Source organism: Vipera berus, assembly GCF_964194415.1.
Source record: "Vipera berus genome assembly, chromosome: 4".
Classification (NCBI taxonomy): domain Eukaryota; kingdom Metazoa; phylum Chordata; class Lepidosauria; order Squamata; family Viperidae; genus Vipera; species Vipera berus.
The window spans coordinates 31,337,253-31,353,928 of NC_138206.1; positions in this window are offsets into that span (position 1 = coordinate 31,337,253).

The window sequence follows — 16,676 nt, forward strand, 5'->3', positions numbered from 1 at the left end:
TCCTCAGAATTGCCTAGAGTTGGACAGTCTTACTAATATAGTTTATAAATCCTTTCCCTAAAAACAAATTTAACAGTATTTCAAAGACCATTTCCTCCCAGTATTAAGTACTAATCATTCATTGTTGTTGTTAGCTGCAAAGTTGTGTCCGACCCATCGCAACCCTATGGACAACGTTCCTCCAGGCCTTCCTGTACTCTACCATCTTCTGGAGTCCATTTAAGCTCACACCTACTGCTTCAGTGACTCCATCCAGCCACCTCATTCTCTGTCGTCCCTTTCTTCTCTTGCCCTCAATCTTTCCCAGTATTAGGTTCTTCTCCAGTGAGTCCTTCCTTCTCATTAGGTGGCCAAAGTATTTGAGTTTTAGCTTCAGGATCTGGCCTTCTAAAGAGCAGTCAGGGTTGATCTCCTCTAGGACTGACCGGTTTGATCGCCTTGCAGTCCAAGGGATTTGCAGGAGTCTTCTCCAACACCATAGTTCAAAGGCCTCAATTCTTTGGCGCTCAGCCTTTCTTATGGTCCAACTTTCACAGCCATACATTGCAAATCATTCATTACTGCAGCATATTCTTCATATAAGAACTACAACAGAAAAAAAAAGTTTTCTGGTTACAAGCCACTGAGCTAGAGAAGTCTTCCCTAATATGGCATCCATAGACAGAATTTCAACTTCCCAAATCCCAAAGTGGTATAGTAGCAAAAAGGTTAAGATCTATTGTCAGTATCTTTATGCAGATTTTATTTCATGGGATTTATGAAGCTTACTAATAATTGAACAAGGCATGGTGCTGCATTTTTATTGTTGTTGTTAGCTGCGAAGTCGTGTCCGACCCATCGCGACCCTATGGACAACATTCCTCCAGGCCTTCCTGTCGTCTACCATCTTCTGGAGTCCATTTAAGCTCACGCCTACTGCTTCAGTGACTCCATCCAGCCACCTCATTCTCTGTCGTCCCCTTCTTCTATTGCCCTCGATCTTTCCCAGCATTAGGCTCTTCTCCAGTGAGTCCTTCCTTCTCATTAGGTGGCCAAAGTATTTGAGTTTTAGCTTCAGGATCTGGCCTTCTAAAGTGCAGTCAGGATTGATCTCCTCTAGGACTGACCGGTTTGATCACCTTGCAGTCCAAGGGACTCGCAGGAGTCTTCTCCAGCACCATAGTTCAAAGGCCTCAATTCTTTGGCGCTCAGCCTTTCTTATGGTCCAACTTTCACTGCCATACATTGCAACTGGGAAGACCATAGCCTTGACTATACGCACTTTTGTTGACAGGGTGATGTCTCTGCTTTTTAGTGTGCTGTCTAGATTTGTCATGGCTTTCCTCCCCAGGAGCAAGCGTCTTTTAATTTCTTGGCTACAGTCCCCATCTGCAGTGATCTTGGAGCCCAGGAAAATAAAATCTGTCACTACCTCCATTTCTTCCCCATCTATTTGCCAGGAATTGAGAGGGCCAGATGCCATGATCTTGGTTTTCTTAATGTTAAGTTTCAACCCAAGTTTTGCACTCTCCTTCTTCACCCGCAACAAGAGGCTCTTTAGTTCTTCTTCACTTTCTGCCATTAGAGTGGTATCATCTGCGTATCTTAGGTTGTTGATATTTCTTCCGGCAATCTTAATTCCAACTTTTGATTCATCTAGCCCTGCCTTTCTCATGATGTGCTCTGCATATAAGTTAAATAGGCAGGGCGACAGTATACAGCCTTGCCGGACTCCTTTCCAAATTTTGAACCAATCAGTGGTTCCATGTCCAGTTCTCACTGTTGCTTCTTGACCCGCATATAGGTTTCTCAAGAGACAAATAAGATGGTCTGGTACTCCCATCTCTTTAAGAACTTGCCACAGTTTGTTATGATCCACACAATCAAAGGCTTTAGCATAGTCAATGAAGCAGAAGTAGATGTTTTTCTGGAACTCCCTAGCTTTCTCCATGATCCAGCGTATGTTGGTAATTTGATCTCTAGTTCCTCTGCCTCTTCGAAATCCTACCTGTACTTCTGGTAGTTCACGATCCACATACTGCTGAAGTCTAGCTTGTAGGATTTTAAGTATGACTTTACTAGCATGAGAAATGAGTGCAATGGTGCGATAGTTTGAACATTCTTTGGCACTGCCTTTCTTTGGAATTGGAATGTAAACTGATCTTTTCCAATCCTGTGGCCACTGTTGAGTTTTCCAAATTTGCTGGCAAATTGAGTGTAGCACTTTTACTGCACTGTCTTTTAAGATTTTGAATAGCTCAGCTGGAATACTGTCACCTCCACTAGCTTTGTTGTTGCTCAGCTTTTCTAAGGCCCACTTCACTTCACATTCTAGGATGTCTGGCTCGAGGTCAGTGACCACCTCATTGTGATTATCAGGGACATTAAGCTCATTCGTGTATAGTTCTTCTGTGTAATTTTGCCACCTCTTCTTAATCTCTTCTGCCTCTGTTAGGTCCCTGCCATTTTGGTCCTTTATCATGCCCATTTTTGCTTTAAACGTTCCCTTCATCTCTCCAATTTTCTTGAAAAGATCTCTGGTCCTCCCTATTCTATTGTTTTCTTCTATTTCTTTGCACTGTTCATTTAAGAAGGCATTCTTATCTCTTCTAGCTATTCTCTGGAATTCTGCATTCAATTGGGCATATCTATGTTTTTCTCCCTTGCCTTTCACTTCCCTCCTTTCCTTAGCTATTTGCAAAGCTTCCTCAGACAGCCATTTTGCTTTCTTGCATTTCTTTTTCTTTGGGATGGTTTTGGTTGCTACCTCTTGTACAATGTCGCGAACCTCTGTCCATAGTTCTTCAGGCACTCTGTCTATCAGATCTAATTCCTTAAATCTATTTGTCACCTCTACTGTATATTCAACAGGGATATGATTTAATTCATACCTGAGTGGCCTAGTGCTTTTCCCTACTTTCTTCAGTTTAAGCTTAAACTTTGCAAGGAGAAGCTCATGGTCTGAGCCACAGTCAGCTCCTGGTCTTGTTTTTACTGACTGTATAGAGCTTCTCCATCTTTGGCTGCAGAGCATATAGTCAATCTGATTTTTGTGTTGACCGTCTGGTGATGTCCATGTGTAGAGCCATCTCTTGGGTTGTTGGAAAAGAGTGTTTGCTATGACCATCGTATTCTCTTGACAAAATTCTATCAGCCTGTGCCCTGCTTCATTTTGTACTCCAAGGCCAAACTTGCCTGTTATTCCAGTTATCTTTTGGCTTCCTACTTTAGCATTCCAATCCCCCATGATGATAAGGACATCATTTTTTGGTGTTAGTTCTATAAGGTGCTGTAGGGCTTCATAGAACCGGTCAATTTCATCCTCTTCAGCACTGGTGGTTGGGGCATAGACTTGGACTACTGTGATATTGAATGGTTTGCCTTGGATTCGAACTGAGATCATTCTGTCATTTTGAGGATTGTATCCCAGTATTGCTTTTCCTACTCTTTTATTGACTATGAAGGCTACTCCATTTCTTCTGAGGGATTCTTGCCCGCAGTAGTATACCTGATGGTCATCTGAATTAAATTCACCCATTCCTGTCCATTTTAGTTCGCTGATACCTAAGATGTCGATGTTCAGTCTTGTCATCTCTTGTTTGACCACGTCCAGCTTTCCTTGATTCATGGATGTTACATTCCAGGTTCCTATGGAGAAAAAATCTTTACAGCATCGGACTTTCCTTTCACCACCAGACACATCCACAGCTGAGCGTCCTTTCAGCTTTGGCCCAGTCGCTTCATTCTTTCTGGCGCTACTAGTACTAGCCCTCTGCTCTTCCCCAGTAGCATATTGGACGCCTTCCGACCTGAGGGGCTCATCTTCCAGCGTCATATCGTTTTGCCTTTTGGTACTGTCCATAGGGTTTTCATGGCAAAGATACTGGAGTGGGTTGCCATTTCCTTCTCCAGTGGATCACGTTTTGTCAGAACTCTCGGCTATGACCTGTCCGTCTTGGGTGGCCCTGCACGGCATAGCTCATAGCTTCATTGAATTACGCAAGCCCCTTCGCCACGACAAGGCAGTAATCCATGAAGGGGCTGCATTTTTATAGCTCAGCACATCACTCAGGACTAGCTTTAAGAAAAGGGTGCTAAATAAATAATTTGCTAATCACCCTAAGATGATTTTAACTAGAATTTTAAAATAACAAACAGTATTTAAATACTGTATATATTTGTACTGGGAGTATTTTTCTGCTCTCATTTTGTTCACATTCTTCAGGGGTTCTCCCTCCCCTTCTGTGAATGCATTATGGCTAGAATATATTTATAGAAAAGCTGGTATTCACAGTTTTATCAAAAAATGTGTTGCCAGAAGCTTCTCAAGTCATAAGACTCTGTTGGTGAATTAATTGAACTTAATAAAAAACCTGCAAATATAAATTTAGACCTGGAATACTGGCATTTGTTCAAAAGGGGAAAATAATGTAAATGTTTCCAGTAAATAAAGTGCTGTTTTACCTATTATGTTGACATAAACTCCAAGATAACCATAGGTTCCTATCCACTATACCAGAATATTTCACATTTTACACTATTCATGATGACCTCCCCCAGCCCTCTATAGTATATAAAGCATAAGAAAGCATTGGTTTGAGAATAAAACTGAAATATGGTAAAGAGAGATTTTCTTCCCATGTTTATCATTTAACTGCTTTGATCTTCATATACCAATACCACACCAACACTTTTTCTCCTCAGGTAGAAAAAGGTTGTGTACAAAGAAGAGGGAGCCAAGCTATTCTCCAAAGCACCTGAAAGCAGGACAAGAAGCAATGGATGGAAACTAGTCAAGGAGAGAAGCAACCTAGAACTAAGGAGAAACTTCCTGACAGTTAGAACAACTAACCAGTGGAACAACCTGCCTCCAGAAGTGGTGAATGCTCCAACACTGGAAGTTTTTAAGAAGAGACTGGACAGCCATTTGTCTGAAATGGTATAGGGTTTCCTGCCTTAGCAGGGGGTTGGACTAGATGACCTCCAAGGTCCCTTCCAACTTATTATTATTATTATAACAACTTTTCATATTCATAGAACTGATATTAAATACGTCTCAGGGTATTGTGAGGATTATATTTCTAGGATGGCCTTATTCGTAATAAACTAGTGTAATTGTGATTTTTAGAATCCAGATCTCTGGGTTCCCATATCATACTCATCTGTAAATTTCCACAATGTGAAGACTAAAATGAAGAAAGGCTGAAAAGAGAAATGCAGGTGTGCATTTTTTGTGGAACGTCAAAAAAGAAATACGATAAGAATCTGTGGAGAATGTCAGAGGAATATGAATTTCTGTATGTGAGCTTCTGTGTGTTCAACTTCAAATGATTATAGCAATCCACTATGTGGACTTTAAAATGAGCCATGTCTAAGAGTCATTTCTTTGAAAACTGCTGTGAGCTCAGCAAGAACCACAAAAGCTACAAGTTTCTACAAGTGAGGGACAAGTGAGTCAAGGATATAATAAAGAGGGTTTTGCTGTATCTTAAATAGCCCTACTAAACCCGCCCTCTTCAAAAGTATGGAAACTACAACTCCCAGAATTACCTATGAGCGTGAGACTTTTGGGGTGTTGCCATCCCAAACTGGCTGAAGAAAGGGAGAGGGGATGGCAACGCCCCAAAAGTCTTGTTTTGGAATGCTGGGGTTGGTAGTTCAGCAGAAGCCTAGACCAAACAGTCTAGTGCGGTGGTGATGAACCTATGGCACACGTGCCACAGGTGGCATGCAGAGCTCTCTCTATGGGCACGCACTCCGTCGCCCCAGTTCTAGGCCTTCAGCTGGGTTTTATAAAACCTTTTCGCTTTAGGCCTCTGCCGCCATGGGCAAAAAAAAAAGGTTCAATCAATCAATCAATTTCAACTTCTCACGGGAAAAAAAGATCTTGCAAAGTTGGAATTGATTGATTGAACTTTTTAGTCCCACCCAGTCTGCCATTACTACTGCAGCCACACCCACACAATGGGCCATGCCCACCCAATTGGCCACACTCACCCAATGGGCCACACCCGCCCAGCACCCAATGATACATTTGAGTTTTGGGTTGCAGTTTGGGCACTCAGTCTCTCACTGGTCTAGCGGGAAGGCGCCCCAGCAGCTTGTATTCAGGGCACCACTGCAATGTTGTCTGAAGGCGTTGGACCTCGGCATCCTGTCATGGGCGATCCGAAGACGCTTGGCAGGCTGCGGGCATCTTGAATTCAGGGTAGTCCTCTGGGAGACTCGCCGTCAGAAGATGGCGCTGTTACATCAATGTAGTCACAATAGGACTGGGTATCTTCCACCAAGTGGCAGTTTGTGATAGAAACAAGCGCCTCGCACCTCTGCCTTCGTAAAAAGCCTCCGTAGTTTCCTCGTGCTGGAAAGTCCTGGAAAGTTTTTATTCCTTCCCCAGGCAGAAAGAGGCTCTGCTTAAAGATTGTGTTGCTGATCCCATTTGTAGTTACTACATGAAAACTACATGGACCTTGTAGGTATCTTTGTTTATACTGTGTCATAACCTTACCAGAATGGTTATGTTCCAACACTTTGTCACCAAATGTTTTATAGTCAGTCCTTCTGCTATAAGAATAACTCTAAATTAAATTGGCTTAGTTGTAATATGTATTTAGAATTGTTATAATGCTGCGAGCAAGTATATTTGAGCCAATTACACTAGTCTTGATGGTTAAAGCATGACTCAAATCTCAGGTCAGCAATAAAAAGTCACTGCTGTTATTGTGAATAATTTATCAAATGAAATAATTACTGGTATTGACCAGCCAATACATGGGCAATTGGCAGCTAAATATAGTACATTACAATGCCAGGAAGAAGAAATAACAGAAGTTGTTGCAGAGGCTTAAAACTAAAATATTACAAACTGCAGTTTTAGCTTCCCCCCAAAACCCCATCATTCTAGGAAAGCAACAGTACAAATATGAAGCTTTTAGAACAGGGGTGTCAAACTCAATTTCATTGAGGGCCACATCAGCATTGTGGTTGCCCTCAGGGGGCCGGGTGGGTATGGCCAGGGTGGGCGTGGCCTACTGGGTGGGCGTGGCCAGCTCTACATTGTTCGCATCAAGGGTGCCAATGGGGGCCTGGGCAGGAGTGGGACAGATCTGAGGGTCTCTGGCAGAAGGAGGGTCTCTGGGCCAGGACCAAGGCAGTGGGGGCCGTTCCCTCACTGTTTCCAGGATGGCTTTGCGGGCCACATGAAACCACTTCGCAGGCCAGATCCGGCCCCCGGGCCTTGTGTTTGACATGTCTGTTTTAGAAGATAAAAATACCAACTAACTTTTATAGCTCAAGCAGAAGTGATTATATAAGACCCTCTATAAGGAAAAGACTGTTCCCTAGCAAGTGTAAGAGGATAGTGGCAAGAAAGGACCATGAGTGGATAGATCATCCTGTTTTTCAGAAGGAAGATATTGTGTACAGGAAATCCTCAACTTACAACTATTTGTTTAGTAACCATTCAAAATTACAACGGCACTGAAAAAAATGACTTATGACTGATTTTCACACTTTTGACGGTTGCAGCATCCCCATGGTCACATGATCAAAATTTGGATGCTTGGCAACTGGCATGATTATGTGATTACCTTTTGCAACCCTCTGACAAGCAAAGTAATGAGGAAGCCAATTCATCTAACTAACGTGTTCCTAACTTAACAACTGCAGTGATTCACTTAATAAATGTAGCAAGAAAGGTTGTAAAACGGAACAAAACTCACTTGACAACTGTCTTGCTTAGCAACAGAAATTTTGGACTCAGTTTTTGATCATAAGTTGAGGGCTATCTGCACAGTATGGAGTCAGAGAATATTCTGGCAGTGGAGGAAAAGTGGGAGCAAATTGCAATTTTATAGTTTCAGATCAAATTTACAGAAATTTATAAAAATTCTTGCCACTGGCCCAGTTTTAAATTACCAATCAGAGCAGTGTGCCTATAAGAGCACCTTGTATGGCAGTGGTGTGAGGTGAAGTTTGTTTCAAGATAGCCTCATGTAGTCATTGTAAGTGCTACCACTTACAATTTTACCAGGTAACAAACAGGTAATTTCTTCAGCAAAAGAAATTGATTTTAAAATATGTGCAAATAATAATTGGCAAAGAATAGTTTCTTTGGGCAAAAGATTCTATTCTACTAAACAAATATTTTTTTAGAAATAAACAAAAACTATGGTATATAATATTTGAAATTATCTGTAGATTATAGTATTATAATGCTAAAATATAGTGGAGTCTCAGTTTTATATTGATATTGTATATGCTGATTGTAGATCTATAGATATACTATTTTTAAAGGTAAAAGTGATAATGCCTCACCATAATTGTATATGATAATGCCTTTCTAATAAAATCAATGCCAGGTCTGATTATATTGCAATAATGCACACTCTTCAAACAAGTTCTGATATTGCAATATAATCAGACCTGGCATTGATTTTATTAGAAAGTCATTATCATATACAATTATGGTCAGGCATTATCACTTTTACCTTTAAAAATAGTATATCTATAAATCTACAATCAGCATACACAATATCAGTATAAAACTGAGACTCCACTATATTTGTAAATTTGTTCTTATAGTATAGCACAGTGACACTAAATTTGATAGAAGACCTAAAATCTCTTCCAGAATTAAAATCGGAGTGAAACATTTAATGCTAAGACATCTTCCTTCTCTAGGATTATATTTGGGGAAACTTTTCAGATTTCACCCCAATTTTAAATCCAATGGATATCTGAGGTTTTTACAGCAATTTTCATTGGGTTTACTCCATTTAAGCAGAAAGTGGAAAAAATGTTCCTTTGATTATACATGTATAATTAAGATACAGAAGTCTCCTGAGAAGCATATTTGCCTGCTTTTCATGGGGTCATTATGGACATGAGATCTTCAAAAATTTGGAGCCAATGTACTTTTTAGATTCTTTATAGAGTACCTACTTCCAGGAGTACTTTTAATCTGATAAACTGAGCTCCTACCTGTTGAATGATCTATGCACAGTTATCCCTTGACTGGTAATTTTCTTTATCACAGATTATAGTGTAATACCTGGAAAATTTATATTGCAGCAGCTCATTTATTATAAGGGATCCTAAGTAGGATCCTATATATTTTGCATGAGTCAGTCTGTAATCACTATATATCTGCTGTTTGGCCTGATTCGAGTTGCTAACTTCAAAACCAAGGGTAACAGTTTTTTTGAATTATATTTCTTCTCTGTGTCCAGAGAAGCCACATTACAAAATAGTGAGAAGGGTACAACCAAGGGGAAACATAACTTGAAAATCATTTCCAGCTGATTGGTTGCTTCCTTCCCATCTTCATATTTGTCCCCCCTTTCTCCACCCATAATTTCCTCCTCCCTCACCTGCCCTACCTTCATCACATCTTCCTCTTCCTGGCAGTGCCACCATCCACTCATCCCATCAGTTTGCCCTGTCCTGTTTTATCTTGCCTCCTGCCTTGGCCAATTTGCAACCAATGTCCTCTCCTCCTTCTCATTGGTGATCAGCAAAGGAATTGCTGCTTTGGCCAATCAGATGCTCCAGTCTACACTGGGTAGCTTTAAGCTGGCCAATATATATATTGCAGGTGTCAGGTCTTTTTGGTGGCTGCCCCCCATACTACAAATTCTTGTCTTCTGAGTTATGGAATCCCCTGGACTCACTTAAGAAGTGGCTATTCCACAGAGGGTTTGAATCTAATGGGATAAGGGTTACTTTGCAGTTAGTATAAGACCATGGAGGACTCCAAGAAAAAGTTGAGTTGGCAATTATGGTCATATTCTATCTGTAGGGCTAACAGATTTGAACTGTAAAAGTCTTGTGACAATTAAATGACAAGTAAAGTGTTACAAAAAACTAATTTTCTGATGAACTGGAGTTTTTCAACCAGATCTGATTACCCTGGATACAATCCACAGAGATCACTGGATTACCAATAAATAAAAGTGTCCCAATTTAAATCTTGTTTTTTGAGGGAAAGGTTGATAATGCAGAACAGGGGTTCCCAACCCCCAGTCCATGGCCTATTGGAACTGGACCGTGCAAGTAGCGGGTGAGCATGCAAAGTTCCCTTTTGCACAAACAGCAGGCATATGCAGAAAACCATCACCTCCCCCCCCCCCGGCAACTGCCACTGCTGTCCACAGAATCAGAAAGGTTGGGGACTGCTGATGTAGAACATGTTAAGTACAATTCAAATGACTAACCCAAGGTTTGTTTGTCACTTGTGTGCCTGACCAATGAGAAAAGGGCTTCTGATGCACTAAAGCGGTGTGCCCAACCTTTCCGCTTTGCAGACAGGTGGGGGAGAGAAGGGATGGTTTCACACAAGTGGCAGGTGAGCACACGTGCAGTTCCATTTGAAGAAGTGGCCACTTCTGTGGCCCAGGGGTTGGGGACCACTGCAGTAAAGCCTGAGCAGTAATCTTGTGATGTAAAATTGTGATATTCATGAGACAGTAAGTACTTTCAAAAAGATTGCTGCTTTTGATCAAGCTAGTGAGATTGCTAGCCACTAATCAAAAGATCTGACAAGGTTAGTAGCAATAGCTTGTCAGTATGGATGAAAACATAATAGCTTTTCAGGTCAATATAAGTTAATAATTATATTAAGGTAAAGGTTCCCCCGCACATGCGTGCTAATCATTTTCAACTCTAGGGGCTGGTGCTCATCTCTGTTTCAAAGCCAAAGAGCCAGCGCTTGTCTGAGGATGCCTCCGTGGTCATGTGGCCAGCATGACTAGACGCCAAAGGCGCACGGAACACTGTTACCTTCCCACCATAGTGGTCCCTATTTTTCTACTTGCATTTTTTACGTGCTTTCGAACTGCTAGGTTGGCAGAAGCTGGGACAAGTAACAGGCGCTCACTCTGTTATGCGGCACTCGGGATTCGAGTGCCGACCATCTGATCGACAAGCTCAGCGTCCTAATCCACTGAGCCACCACATCCCTATAATAATTATATTACAGACTTTGAAAAAAACAGACTGGGAAACCAAGTAAGTGATCTGAGAGGAAAGGGACAGAAGATGGAGGAAGGAATAAGGATTGCACCACTACTACTTCTCTTCAGAATATCCTCTCCTGCTATTATATTTCTGACTACATTGACAATTAGGGCTTTTTTATAAATGGATGTTCAGTTCTGTACTATGCAGGTTACTATTTACAAATTGTATGGGGAAAATGGAGTAAAGGTGGCGAAAGGAGAATAAAACTTTCTGAAGAGTATTTTACATGCAAATATTTTACTACTTAAAGCAGGGACTTAGAAGCTTGATTAGAACCAATCATAAATACATACCTTGTGTCACATATTAATAGGCTTGGGTAGGATAGTCAAGAAATGGCACCCATAGAAACCACATTGAAGTTAAAATGGTGATATATATGATGACATGGACACAAAATACTGCCAAAAACATCAGTTTAAAATAGTATCGACAGTTTATTAAGAGAATTACAATAACCAAAAAAAGTCACAAGGTAGGTTTAAAGAAAGTAATTTGGTCATAGTGGGAACAAATTAAAATTGGATAAAGCCAGCGTGGGAAAGCAAATATGCCTGAAAAAAGAGATTTATTTATGCACTTATTTATATCTAGCCTTATTTATTTTTATAAATAACTCAAGGTGGCGAACATATCTCTATTTTTCCTAATTTCATAGCCAAGATTTTAGTTAAATACATAGAAAATAAAAATGTATCCTAGTGTTGTTCTATTTAAGTAGTTGCTTTGCCTAGAATTCCAGGGTATTATATTCCTGCCTGTATCTTGGAAGTTGGAGGTTTAGATTCCAGGTTCGCCCTCGCAGGCCTGCTTACTAGCCAGCTGCTATTTCAAGGGAAAATTCAACAAGCCTCCCAAACTTTTTTCTATAAATCTATTATGGACATTTTCTGACATGACAGGATTCATCAATGGTCACAGTGCCCAATGTAACCACAGCCACAAAATAAACTTTTTACAAAAGTTTTTTTTTAAAAATCCATTAACGCACTCAGTCATATGGACATTCCTGGATGCCAGCCACTGAAGGGCTGAACTGAACAGTGTCTGACATTCATATGGATTAACAGGACTACGACAACTTAAAGAATCTACAGTGGCAAGCATACCTAATAGTTGTGAAAATGGATTTGATTTAGAGCAGCATTCCCCTTCTTATATTTTTGACAGATGCCTTGGTGACAATTGTCATTCCTGATCTTTTGGTTACTGTAGTAAAAAAAGATTGTTGAAGATGCTACATTGCACGGGGCTATTTTGTCATCCTTCTGTAGATCTGTTTTAGTTTCTAGTGAACCTTTTAAAATTTACTGTACAAAACCATATCCAATAGAAAATGAATTGTTTTCTAGCAAGAGAGCACTTATCTTTTACTTTTGCACTTGTTACATGAGTAGTCCCAATTCCCTTTTTTTTTTTGGGTATTGTACTGATTTCCATTGCTGTTTTGCATTGTTCTCTCACTTCCCTCCTTTTTAAAACATATTTTATATTTGTATAAAATTATACTGTTTTTCAAAACAGTGGAATCATACAGTGGGCATATATTTTATCGTGTTAGCTTCTTAAACTGGTAGATGCACATCAGTAATACAAATGTTCATGTGCACATTTTCCAAGCTTTCAGCATACATTTCTAAATAAATGATTCTGCAACATGGAAACCCCTCTGTATCTGCCTGATGATCACCACAGGGCAGGAATGCTATATTCCTCTGCTGACATCAAATACAGTAGTCTGAAGTATGATTCATAATTTCAGAAAATGTGCAAATAAACACCGCCATATTAAAAACAAAAACTCATCAATTTTAAATTGTTTATTATAAAAATATATTAATGCCTATAGCCACATGAAGGATATATTTTACCACAAAGATAATCTGGCCAGAATGTATAGCTGTTATTGAATGGTGCAAATCTCCAACACTGAGCTGCTTCTTTGTCACACTGGCAAATTATATTCTGACATTTGTCTAGAACAGCATCTGAAAATAGGAATGAAAAAGATACTACTGCTTGTTTTGATGAAGTAAGCACAAAAATGAAGCAGTCCTGCTTATCTATAAAATTGGCATTTATTAAGATACATAATCTTAAAAGATAATGGATTTTTCTGTTTGAACCTTTTTTGAACACCTCAAAATGGTTAAAATGAAATTCATACTGCTTGAAGGCCATTTTGGACACTAAAAAAAGAAAAACAAAATTCATGATTGGGCATTAAAGCATTGGCTGGGTATAACAAGTCTGCATTAGCCCTCTATATCTTACAATTACATAATGTGTTTTCAATGTATATGTTAAAACAATGCACTGTACACTCCCATATTCATTTTTATTTGTAAAGCCCTATCTCACATATCCTCTTTTAAAAACAAACATTTTTCTAGACATTTCTATGAAAACTCAGCTTGGAATTTAAGAATCAAAAGAGTCATTCAGGAGGAGAGGGTCCCAGCAACAGAAATCTCAGTCCAGAAATCTAAACTTCTCAGTTTTATGAAGTTTGAAAAACTAAACACCTCCAGTATTTGAGGTGTTGCCACAAAGAAGAGGAGGGTTCAATTATTCTCCAAAGCACCAGTGGGCAGGACAGGAAGCAATGGTTGGAAACTAATCAAAGAGAAAACCAACCAGGAATTTCCTAACAGTGAGGACAATTAACCAATGGAACAGCTTGCTTTCAGAAATCATGGGCGCTCCATCACTGGAGGTTTTTAAGAAGGCACTAGACAGTCACTTATCTGAAATGGTATAGGTTCTCCTGCTTGAGCAGAGGACTAGACTGGAAGACCTTCAATGTATTCTATTCTATTCTATTCTATTCTATTCTATTCTATTCTATTCTATTCTATTCCATTCCATTCCATTCCATCCCATCCCATCCCATCCCATCCCATCCCATCCCATCCCATCCCATCCCATCCCATCCCATCCCATCCTATCCTATCCTATCCTATCCCTAAGTGGGCAAAGGATTTTAATCCTGGCTGCTCTTCTGTACTCTGAGGTAAAACTGTAATTTTTAAGAAATCCAAGTCATGGTACTCTGTTAAGAGTGATGGTACGGTGTTTAGAACGCAGTATTGTAGCTAACTCTGCCCACAGCCAGGAGTTTGATCCTGACCAGTTCAAAGTTGACTCAGCCTTCCATCAGAAGGACCAAGGTCAGTAAAACGAGGATCCAGATTGTTGGGGGCAATTTTCTGACATTATAAACCGCTCAGAGAGTGCTTTAAAATACTTTGGAGCAGTAGATAAGTCTAAGTGCTATTGTTATTACTGGTTACGGAGGTTGATGATCAAAAGTTGCTCTTTATGTTGAGAAGTGTCCAAGAGGAAGGGCCACAGTAGGCAGGGCACTGGAGAGGGCTGGGGTTTTGCACAGTTTTCAGAACTGGTTCGTTTTTGAAAAGTTCTGTGAACCAAATCCTACAGTTTCAATGTGTCATGAGCCTCAAAAAACAAAACTGTATCATTATTTTTAGCCATCACAGTCAAGGTGTGGCTACAATGAATGGCCTGCATCCCTGAAATCACTGGATTTTGCCCACCTGTGGTTTATGAATTGCAGCATATAAAAATCTATAGCAATTCAACACTGTTTATATATTTTACATATTTACATATTTACCGAACTTTACCGTTCTATCTTCAAACTAATCACAAACTTTGGAAAACTGACAACATGCTACAAAAAGCTTAACTAAAAGTACATGACATAATTTAGCATAAGACAGTATATATCTGTAGTCAATATTCAATATAGGCCTTTTTCTTACCACTACTCTCCACAAAAAGATTGAGACTGCTTTAAAGTTATATGTATGTTAACTTTCCCATCCCAGTAGTGGCCTGGAGAAAAGAACTGGAATGTCCTAGCATCAGGCTTAGCAAAATGGGGAAAAAATGATACTTTGGCTAGGCTTAGGATAGTAGTACAATACTGTTTTTGATCAAACCTCATTTAATTAATTAAAATACCCAACAACAAAATAAATACCCTTCCACAATCACTTTTAGCCTAGAGAAAGATTTAATTCAATTACTATTACACTGCATCTCTGTAAGCTGAAACCTTCAGGCAGCTTTGCAAAATTTTGTTAGCATTAAAGTTGCTTACAATAATGCAATGAATCTTCCAGGATCTCTGAGAAAAACAATAGGATCTTCTAAAGTTAAAGATGACTTTTTCACCTCTAGAACATCTGTATGTACTTGTGCATCTCTAAGGTAAGGTAAATAAAAATAGTGACATTCAGGTTGCACCTTACCACATATCACAGTATTGTTCTGACAAGTCCATTTATATCTCTGTGTTTTGGGGTAACAGCCTTGTCGTTGTGCAAAGTCGTAACAGCAGTCATGTCTATGGCAGCACCTTTCAGCAACAGAGACTGATTAATACCATTGAGGTGAGCCCTGAACATGAAGCAGAATGTGCAGCAGTGTGAAACTCTATCTCTAGTTTTACAGTTCTCTGGTGTGTGAGACATTTTCAAGCCCAATCAAGTACTTCCATGAAGCTCATGAATCTGGATATTTTAAGAACTAACCACTTCTCTGAATTCAGTTTCTTAGGAAAACATAGCAACAACGTTTATTGTTTACAAATACATATTATTATATATGTAAGGGGAAAACATTAAGTATAATATTTCAAAATAAATGCATCTCTGGTTCCACTGCCCTTGAGGACCACTCGGAGGCTTCAGCTGGTGCAGAATGCGGCCGCGCGAGTTGTGATGGGGGTCTCCCGATACTCCCATGTAACACCTCTACTCCGCGAGCTGCATTGGCTTCCGGTTGCCCTCCGGGTGAAATTCAAGGTGCTGGTGATGACCTATAAAGCCCTGCATGGCTTGGGTCCGGGATATCTGAGGGAACACCTGCTGCTGGCATCAAGCTCCCTTCGTCCAGTGCGCTCCCACAGGGAGGGTCTTCTCAGGGTGCCACCGGTAAGAGATTGCCGGCGGATGACACCCAGGGATAGGGCCTTCTCGGTGGGGGCGCCTGCCCTTTGGAACCAGCTGCCAGTGGAGCTGAGGACTGCCCCCGACCTCCGTTCATTCCGCCGGGACCTGAAGACCTGGCTCTTCGAGCTCTCTGGCCCAGGCTGAGGATTAATTTATTTTAATTGGGGTTTTACTTATACAGGGATAAATTTAATATTTTTTTTAAAACTTGGTTTTTTAACTTTTGTATTTTGGTTTTTAATCACCCTGTAAACCGCCCTGAGTCCTCCGGGAAAGGGCGGTATATAAATGTAATAAAATAAAATAAATAAATAAATAAAATAAGAGATCACATGGTCATACCTTTTCTTCTATTGCCCTTTCAATTTAGCAACATTATGACGACATCCAGCATAATAAAGGACAGGGTTTGTACTAATCATGTTTCTGCACTGAGTGCTCACAATTATTTTGTTATTTCTATACTATTATTTTCCCAAATAGCAATAACAGTTATACTTATATACCACATCATAGTGCTTTACACTAAGCGATTATCAGAATCAGCATATTGCCCTGAACAATCTGGGTCTTCATTTTACCAACCTCAGAAGGATGGAAGGCTGAGTCAATCTTGAGCCGGTCAGGATCAAACTGCTGGCAGTCAGCAGAATTAGCCTGCAATACTGCATTCTAACCCCTGCGTCACCGTGGCTCTTG